We start from the raw sequence: 11,028 nt of genomic DNA, 5'->3' as shown, positions 1-11,028 counted from the left end.
GTACCTAAAGCTCCGACTTCATAGCCGGATATAGTAAGTATCTATAGATTCCCCTTCATAGTCAGATACAGTAAGTATCTATAACTTCCCCCTTCATAGTTTGAATACAGTAAGTATCTAAAGCGCCCTCTTCATATTCGGATACAGTAAGAATATGTAGCTTTCCCTTCATAGTCGGATACAGTAAGTATTTATAGCTTCCCCTTCATAGTCGGATACAGTAAGTATTTATAGCTTTCCCTTCATAGTCGGATACAGTAAGTACGTATAGCTTCCCCTTCATAGTCGGATACAGTAAGTATCTATAGCTTCCCCTTCATAGTAGGTTACAATAAGTATATATAGCTTCCCCCTTCATAGTCGGATACAGTAAGTATCAATAGCTTCATCTTCATAGTCGGATACAATAAGTATCTATAGCTTCCCCTTCATAGTCGGATACAATAAGTATCTATAGCTTCCACTTCCAAAAAATAATGCATATGTATATACATACATTTGTTTCCATTTGATTCTTCTGCATTATATGTGTTGCTTTATTTCTTAATTTCATGTGTAGTATTATATGTAAATACACGATGTTTTATGTATAGTTGTCACAGTTACATACATTTATATGCTGAATATGTGTATTCTAGTCTGGAGGCCCTACAATACGAATAAACTATATTGCAATGCATTGTATTGTACTTCAAAGTCGGATATATTAAGTATCTATAGTTTCCCTCCAGAGTCGGATATAGCAAGTATCTATATCTTCCCCATAATAGTCGGATATAGCAAGTATCTATATCTTCCCCATCATAGTCGGATAAAGCAAGTATCTATAAATTCCCCTTCATAGTCGGATATAGCAAGTATCTATATCTTCCCCTTCATAGTCGGATAAAGCAAGTATCTATATCTTCCCCTTCATAGTCGGATACAATAAGTATCTATATCTTCCCCTTCATAGTCGGATACAGTAAGTATCTATATCTTCCCCATCATAGTCGTATAATATATGCTGAATATGTGTATTCTAGTCTGGAGGCCCTACAATACGAATAAACTATATTGCAATGCATTGTATTGTACTTCAAAGTCGGATATAATAAGTATCTATAGTTTCCCTCCAGAGTCGGATATAGCAAGTATCTATATCTTCCCCATAATAGTCGGATATAGCAAGTATCTATATCTTCCCCTTCATAGTCGGATATAGCAAGTATCTATATCTTCCCCTTCATAGTCGGATACAATAAGTATCTATATCTTCCCCTTCATAGTCGGATACAGTAAGTATCTATATCTTCCCCATCATAGTCGTATAATATATGCTGAATATGTGTATTCTAGTCTGGAGGCCCTACAATACGAATAAACTATATTGCAATGCATTGTATTGTACTTCAAAGTCAGATATAATAGGTATCTATATCTTCCCCATCATAGTCGGATAAAGCAAGTATCTATATCTTCCCCTTCATAGTCGGATATAGCAAGTATCAATATCTTTCCCTTCATAGTCGGATATAGCAAGTATCTATATCTTCCCCATCATAGTCGGATACAATAAGTTTCTATATCCTCCCCTTATAGACATATATAGTAAGTACTTGAAGTTTTGTTATACAAATATAACTGCTTTGCTGTATTTGACGATTAAGGGAATTTGATATACCATTCCCTTTATAGTGGAATTCACATCTACAATGCCATTCGTATTGAAATACTGTAAAGCAGTTATTTTTGGCTTACACAACTTCAATGACCTTGTTCTATTCAAAAATGAAATTGGTGTTTCATTTCTTTGGTCGACTCTTCTTGTCTTGCTTAAGTTTTTACAAGCCATCGGCAAGATGTTATTTTCTCTTTTTATGTCTGGGATATTTGCATGTCTATATACGTCTTTTATTCTTGCAGTTAAACAGGAAGTGTGGTATATTCCGATCGAGCGCACGTTCATGAGCCTGTGGTATGGACTGGTCGCTCTTATTTCATCAGTAAGTGAAGCTTACAGTTAATTGAGCCTCGTTCTGGGAAATCTGGGCTTAATACATGTGCGTAAAGGGTCATCCAATATAAGCCTGTGCAGTCTACACAGGCTTATCAGGGACGACACTTTCCACTTTTATGGTATTTTTCGTTTTTATGAATTCTCTCGCGTACGACCAGTTTCAGCGGGAAAGTGTCAAACTTGATTAGCCTGTGTGGACTGCACAGGCTAATCTGGGATGACACTTCAAGCACATATACTAAGCCCAGTTTTACCAGAACATGGCTCATATTATTATGCTAGTATGGTGTTCTGAGAATTTGTACGTCGAGACGTTTGTGTCTGGTATCTTACAATAGGCGCATCACAGCAGTTAATGGGGTATAAATAATTGAAAAGCCTCCGCGGAGTAGAAATCAATATTAAATGCGTTTTCATCGTGCTTGCTATTGTAAAATAAACCTTCGTGGAAAAGACTTATTTTATTCTTTTTCAGTACTTTTTGTGATACAGCTATCACACCTAAGATGCAGTTTACTTGGTTACGGTTTAAAATGCTCTTGTATTTCAATAAAAATTAATATCGTTTCATCATCCAGAATGTGTCACCCTTGCAAAACTGACTTGAAAATAGTATACACTTCAATAAAAGGCTATTTTCACAGCTGAAGTCTGAATAATTGATACTAATTAAACAACTTAAATTAGGTACGTCAGTTTGAATCCCAGTCATCCACATAACTAATATGGAAATTGGTTATGAAATATTGTTTAAGATCAATCTCCGCGTAGTTCTTATTCCAACAGAACAGAACAACTCTTTATATACACCCAAGTATACAAGGTATACAATAAGGGCAACATAACAAAACGACTTCTAACAATATTGTCCGGATCAAGTTGGGAACAGTTAAATCATCCATAATGTAAACAGCTAATAGTAGTGTTAAGTATTGTTACTACATGTATAATACAAGATACAAAGGGAAACTATTAAATGGGGTGTTCAAACACATACAATGTTTACAAGTTCGTTGGAGGGGGAGTGACATATCTTTACATGTATATATGCAATAGTTATACATCGACATCATAAATCATTTGAGTAAGGTGTGAAAAATACGTCATAAACAATAAAACATGTTTTATACCAGAATCTGTGGATGTGTTACTTAGCAACGCTGAAACGCTTTAGGTCGGTATTGGCTGTTATTTGACCTCCGTAATACTTTTGATTGTGTTTACATGTTAACTTAAAACGGCAAGCACATCTGGACTTGAAATATATGTTTGATAAGCATATACAACACGATTTACATAGTTCATGCCTTAATACATCTATCATACCTTAATGCACTTTAAGTTTGTATTATATTGCGGATAAAGCAATACAATTATCACCGGTTTCGTAGACAGTCTGGCATGTACCGAATCTGAAGCCCCTTAAACGCGTTTTTGATGCAAGTTACGTCCGCAATTCGTCAGCGCTCGTAAATAAATGCCGTTCATATTTAGCTGCAGTTAAACGTCTTTAATTTGAAAATGCTTAATTACCCAGACGCAACGGCTTTCATTAATCGTGATTTCTTCAAAGGAAGCCATGTTATGACCGACATAACATATGTTTCGATAACTTGTCATCGTGTTTCCCAGTGTTATTCTGGTGTTCGTGCACTTAATATTTCAAATCCGAAATCTGGGACGTTAGTTTATTGGTTGTTACGTTTGTTTCTGCCAATAACTTTTATGATGTGCTTTAACTATTTATATTACTAATGTTACAGTATTGACAATATATCTATGTTGTCGTTTAAAACGGATTGTCAGTCCATTAGTTGCGTATGTTGTTTTCATTTCAGAAAGTAACACTATAAAGTATGTGCAAGGTCCAGTATATATTGTGGATTGCTAACTGTATATGTGTACCCTAAACAACTTCAGGCAACCGCACACATTCCCTTCATAAAAATGTTGATTGAATTGTAAATCATAAACAACTCGCAGCACGCGCGTTCGCCTTCTCTTCTCAAATGCAGGTGTTGATGATCTATTACTTCGCGCTCTACGTGTATCCGCATCCGGTTGTTGCGCACGGACAGCGCTGGGCGGAGCGTCTCGGCTGGTTCATCGCGACCGCGCCCATCGCTCTAGGGCTTCTCGGAGGGGCCGTGCATGCCCTGTGCGCACAGAAGGGACCGCTCAAACAGGTACATATTCAAAAAGTGTATTTCTACAATATGCATGTATTAGCTCTATAAGAGAAAGATTAGCACATAAATTACATAAATAACAAGTTTCGTAAGCAAAATATTTTATTACGCATTTACGAGAATAGACAATAATAATGTTACACTGTTCAAACAAAGGGGAAACATACAACACACTAACCAACCGACAAAGAAACAAATAATCTTAAACATATTGACATACTTATGTGCTGATATTGATGCGATTGCAGTTGTTGTAAGTTCCTTGATTGTGAAGATGCTAGAAGTGAGAGATAATTTTCATTTCGCATGAAGATTGTGTCGAATAATTCAATGATTTTTTATAGCACGTTCTACAGTCTTTGCGATCAGTAACATTCAACGCGTCTTACGACAGCAATGAGTTCACTTCCGGGGAGACTGTTGACACCGTCATCAACAACACGTCAGCCTCGCCAGAATCACAAGAACCAGTCTACGAGAAAACAGGCACAGAAGTATTCATACAGCCGATGGAAGACGCCGAGGATCCTGAAAATGTGTGAATACGTTAGACGCAGGAGCAGTCTTGTTTTTAATTCATTTATTTATGAACAAGTCGTTGTAATTATTTGTATATATAATAACTGATCAATTGATTTACTTTATTAATAAACCATTGATGTCCTAATCAATGAGTGAGTGAGTGAGTGAGTGAGTGAGTGAGTGAGTGAGTGAGTGAGTGAGTGAGTGAGTGAGTTTAGCGAGCGAGCGAGTGCTATTGATTCATTAATTCGATCCATTTTTAATTATTCATTCATTCATTCATCGCTTGATTTGAGAAATACATGCTAAAATGCATGGACTGTCGAATTATTCGATGATAAAACGACGAGATCGGCTAACCACTTGTCTAATCTTACTATGAGATAAGACTCTACCGGACATGTTCGTCTCTGCTGTCTAAGAAATTATGATGTTTATCGATAAAAGCGATGCAATGCATGTTGCTGGCTACAATTCAGCAGCTAAGGATGAAACATGATAATTTCGACATAGTGCATACTTTATTATTATGCCCCCCCCCCCCTTCGAAGAAGAGGGGGTATATTGCTTTGCACATGTCGGTCGGTCTGTCGGTCGGTCGGTCGGTCTGTCGGTCGGTCCGTCCACCAGGTGGTTTCCGGATGATAACTCAAGAACGTTTGGGACTGGGATCATGAAACTTCATAGGTACATTCATCATGACTCACAGATGACCCCTATTGATTTTGAGGTCACTAGGTCAAAAGTCAAGATCACGGTGACCCGAAATAGTAAAATGGTTTCCGGATGATAACTCAAGAACGCTTAGGCCTAGGATCATGAAACTTGATAGGTAGATTGGTCATGACTCGCAGTTGACCCCTATTAATTTTCAGGTCACTAGGTCAAAGGTCAAGGTCACAGTGACCCGAAATAGTAAAATGGTTTCCGGATGATAACTCAAGAACACTTATGCCTAGGATCATGAAACTTGATAGGTAGATTGATCATGACTCGCAGATGACCCCTGTTGATTTACAAGTCACTAGGTCAAAGGTCAAGGTCACAGTGACCAGAAATAGTAAAATGGTTTCCGGATGATAACTCAAGAACGCTTATGCCTAGGATCATGAAACTTCGTAGGTAGATTGATAATGGCTGGCAGATGACCCCTTTTTATTTTCAGGTCACTAGGTTAAAGGTCAAGGTCACGGTGACCTGAAATAGTAAAATGGTTTCCGGATGATAACTCAAGATCGCTTATGCATAGGATCATGAAACTTCATAGGTACATAGATCATGACTCGCAGATGACCCCTATGCCCCCCTTCGAAGAAGAGGGGGTATATTGTTTTGCACATGTCGGTCGGTCGGTCTGTCGGTCGGTCCGTCCACCAGGTGGTTTCCGGATGATAACTCAAGAACGTTTGGGGCTAGGATCATGAAACTTCATAGGTACATTGATCATGACTCACAGATGACCTCTATTGATTTTGAGGTCACTAGGTCAAAGGTCATGGTCACGGTGACCCGAAATAGCAAAATGGTTTCCGGATGATAACTCAAGAACGTTTAGGCCTAGGATCATGAAACTTGATAGGTAGATTGGTCATGACTCGCAGTTGACCCCTATTGATTTTCAGGTCACTAGGTCAAAGGTCAAGGTCACAGTGACCCGAAATAGTAAAATGGTTTCCGGATGATAACTCAAGAACGCTTATGCCTAGGATCATGAAACTTGATAGGTAGATTGATCATGACTCGCAGATAACCCCTATTGATTTACAGGTCACTAGGTCAAAGGTCAAGGTCACAGTGACCAGAAATAATAAAATGGTTTCCGGATGATAACTCAAGAACGCTTATGCCTAGGATCATGAAACTTCGTAGGTAGATTGATAATGGCTGGCAGATGACCCCTATTGATTTACAGGTCACTAGGTCAAAGGCCAAGGTCACAGTGACCTGAAATAGTAAAATGGTTTCCGGATGATAACTCAAGATCGCTTATGCCTAGGATCATGAAACTTCATAGGTACATTCATCATGACTCGCAGATGACCCCTATCGATTTTAAGGTAACTAGGTCAAAGGTCAAGTTCACGGTGACCCGAAATAGTAAAATGGTTTCCGGATGATAACTGAAGAATGCTTATTCCTAGGATCATGGAACTTGATAGGTAGATTGATCATGACTCCCAGATGACCCCTATTGATTTTCAGGTCACTAGGTCAAAGGTCTATATCACGGTGACCCGAAATAGGAAAATGGTATCCGGATGATAACTCAAGAACGCTTATGGCTAGGATCATGAAACTTCATAGGTACATTGATCATGACTGGCAGATGACCCCTATTGATTTTCAGATCACTAGGTCAAAGGTCAAGGTCACAGTGACAAAAAAATATATTCACACAATGGCTGTCACTACAACGGAGAGCCCATAAGGGGGGCATGCATGTTTTACAAACAGCTCTTGTTTTAAAATGTGTTTGCTTATCGTGCTTATGGTAAATATCGCGTGCTATGTATCATATGAAGAGTTGTTGTTTTTTATGTCATTTAAAGAAAACAGGACAGAGAACAGAAAAGCACTGCTAAAAACTAAATAAAATTATGGAGAAAAAGATAGAAGGGAGGTTATTTTGGAAATTTTAGTGGTTGTAAGGGAGTTCTCTTTCTTCGGTTTTCTTACCCAAGACATCAATGTCGATGCTTCAGGCGTTTTGCTCATTTTAGGAACTATGCCTTTGTTTCTCAAGAAGGGACAAAATTTATGAGTTTAACAATGTTTATACCCGGATAGTATCCACAACTTTGAAACCTCTTACAGACGTTTAAGAATGTATATGTGCTTGTGGTACAGCGATATTAATATAAAAGAAATTATTGAAATTACATATCATAATATGCCGTTAAAAATATTAAGCTTGAAAACAAATATCACATTATAATGACACTAATAATATTTTATAGCTGTAAAGACAGCCTGAACAAAAAGCATTTTCCACTCAAAGTCAATATTTTGACACGAAACACTCTTTTAAATCCATGTAATGTTTTATCTACTGTACGTTAACCCATTTATGCCTAGCGTCTCGAAAAAAAGGCCTTGGCAAACAGCGTAGACCCAGATGAGACGCCGCATGATGCGGCGTCTCATCAGGGTCTGCGCTGTTGACATAAAGGAATTTCTGTAAGAATATTCTAAATATAAAAATAACTATACAAGGCATCGCTATTTTTGTAAATAGATTGATCCACTTGAGAAGGATGGGAGAGTTCACTAGGCATAAATTGGTTAATTCCACGTTTAACGGCGAAGCATCCCGTGGATTTTGCTATTCAGACTATAAGTTTCCCATTAATAGCCTGGACAAAATTGCACAGTATATTACAAATATTCATAATTGAAGTCTTATAACTCGAACAAATTACTAACGCGTAACAACCTTGCTCAGCACACCTTATTTTTTTGGAAAATCGGAAAATATTTCTTTAAAGTGACCGAGCACTCTGACCATTGGGTTAAAGAGACTGGAAAAAATGTGCGCTTAATGTATACATATTTTGGAACTTTTCGAAGTCCACTTATTTAGAGGATAATTATTTAAGCAGAACATATTGGTTCCGTGCCAACCTGGTCATAGCAATTATTCTCCAAGTAAAGTTAGACTATTCCAGACAGTAGTTCTTAAATTAAAAATGTGTTCTGTTCTGTTCTTAAATAATGCGATATGATACATTTCATGGTGTTTTTTATTTGTTTGCTGTATGCAGCAAAAGTAGCTCCAGACCAGTCTTTGCAATAATGCAGAGACGTTCCTGGTCAGACTGCGCAAATGCTGGCTGCATATGGCATAAGACCCATTTTTACATGACGTCGGTAAAATACACAATTTGAACACAAGATGTTGAATTTATTAAAAAGTCACATTTATTGTAAAGCATCAGTAATGTTTAGTTTGGCTTTATATTTGTGTTATTAGTCAAAGCACGTGTTGTCTATTAAAATGGCGAATACACGTATAACATGGGCCCTGAAAAGTCATAGCCCTTTATTATAGTGTATTGTTGTACATGTTATTATCAATAGTTTACATTATAATTATGTTATAATTATATTATAATTATATGACCTAGTAAGTGAAGATATTGCCTAGATAAAGGGGCAACTTTGTAAGACGATCTGAACTATGTTGTAGTTGGTGCCAGTGATTATATTGAACTGTCTGGGGGATTGGTAAGCATTTTCTAGCTTTTACTCGTGTCTTTGCATATTTAGGTTTTGTTCGTGTTGTTGTTGCTTGAACAAAATATATTTTGGACAATAAATACACGGAGGCGTTCAAATGTGTTAGGTATTTTTGCTGCTCTTCATTCATCGGAAAAAATACAGGGGCGCATCCATGATTTTCTTTTTGAAGGTAGGGTTTAACAACAAAATATGTATTATCGTTCAAAATAATACAAAAATGTATATAACAATACTTACCTGGTTCTTTTGATAATCATTTTAAAATATCATTAAATATTTGCCATTGAAAAACATGGCCAAAGTCACCGCGAACCATGACAACGTACATGTATTTCAGAATCAAATAGACGCATAACGCTCTTCAATGGACATTTTAAGACATTCTCGGCCCTTTCCTTCAAACATCGGATAAGTATTGATAATCTGCAAAGGGTACCGAATGGTGATACGGATGTAATGAAGAGAGCTATGATGTACGCAGCGCAACGTCTTATGGACTTGAGCGTGTTTGGCTCTTGATTGTTCAGGCAGCCATGTTGATGTCAATTGTGCTAAACACACTTAAAAGTGACGCAATCCTTCTGTGTGTAGGTTTATTTTATTGTGATCTGGCAGCCATTTAATAAAGCGAAGGTTTACACTGCATATGAGTCTGTACACCAGGAAGACGTTATCATGTTATACATGTACATGTTTTCAGCGGACGCCCAATGCGCCCCTCTTTCTCCCAGACCAAGGAACGATTTGTTACGTAATTTATGTATATTATAGGCAAGAGAACGTGCGAAGCGAGTGAAAACATTAGCATACTAATCTATATTAATCCAAGTTTCGATTTATATATTCCGATGGTACTATTAAAATTAAGCTAATCGTTTCGGAGAGTGGTATTGATAATTCATTAGCATCGCAGGGTTGTTATAATTAGTGTTCAGTCATAGATAAAAAGAGTCAGGTTTAAATTTGCTTTTCGATTATAAGCTCATCATTCCACATTTGTTGTGAAAACAAATAATATCACTCACCGCTTGGTTGGTTGAAACGCAAAACATATTGAAATATGAGCCGCGTCATGCGGAAACGGGTCTTATGTCATATCCAACTGCGCAGCCTGTCAGAATATATTCTGTCCGCTTATAAGAAAAGGAAACCTTGAGTGACTTTATCGCGGACAGGTAAGCATCCGCTCAGTCTGATATTGAAGGGATCTTTTCACGGTATGGTAAATTGACAAAATTGAAAAAAAGTTGTTTCAGATTCGCAAATTTTCGTTTTAGTTTTGATATTTGTGAGGAAACAGTTTTACTGAACATTTACCATGGTCCAATATAGCCAATATATGCATCTGTTGACGATTAAAAAAACGATTAAATAATTTGGAGAGTTCTGTTGTTGTCGTTCAATTTTGTGAAACTACGAAGATTGGTGATATAATGCATAAAATACTTTAACCAAGAATGTTGGGCAGAATAGCCGAGCGGGCGAATGCGTTTTTACTCCAGGTTACTCCTGGACTCCGTGGGTCACTGGTTCGAGTCCAGCTGCGGCTACTTTTTTTTCCTATTTTAAATTTTATTTTGATTTTTTACTGGAGCTTTTAAGATCCAATGTTTACATTTATCAATATAAAGCATTTAATGACTTATTTCAAAACATGCAAAAAACTGTGAAAAGGCCCCTTTAATCCACGCTGACTGCACACTGCACTTGACCTATTTTCGCACGACGAGGCTCCTATTGTCAATCGCAAAAAGGAATTCGAAAGAAAAAAGGTCATAAGCATTAACCCATTTATGCCTAGCGTCTAAAAAAAAGGCCTTGACAAACAGCGTAGACCCAGATGAGACGCCGCATGATGCGGCGTCTCATCTGGGTCTACGCTGTTTGCTTAAAGGAATTTTTGTAAGAAATATTCTTAGTATAGAAATAAATATACTAGACATCCCTAATTTTTGAAATAAATTGATCCAATTTAGAAGGATGGGAGTGTCCACTAGGCATAAATGGTTTAATTTCTCGTTTGCTGTAGACTCAATTTTATGTGGCATTCAGTATTGAATTGTCACACCTCTTTAAAAT

The sequence above is a fragment of the Dreissena polymorpha genome, chromosome 14 (genome assembly GCF_020536995.1).
Source record: "Dreissena polymorpha isolate Duluth1 chromosome 14, UMN_Dpol_1.0, whole genome shotgun sequence".
Taxonomy (NCBI): domain Eukaryota; kingdom Metazoa; phylum Mollusca; class Bivalvia; order Myida; family Dreissenidae; genus Dreissena; species Dreissena polymorpha.
The sequence above is the reverse complement of the archived record's forward strand: the minus strand, read 5'-3'. Positions refer to the sequence as shown.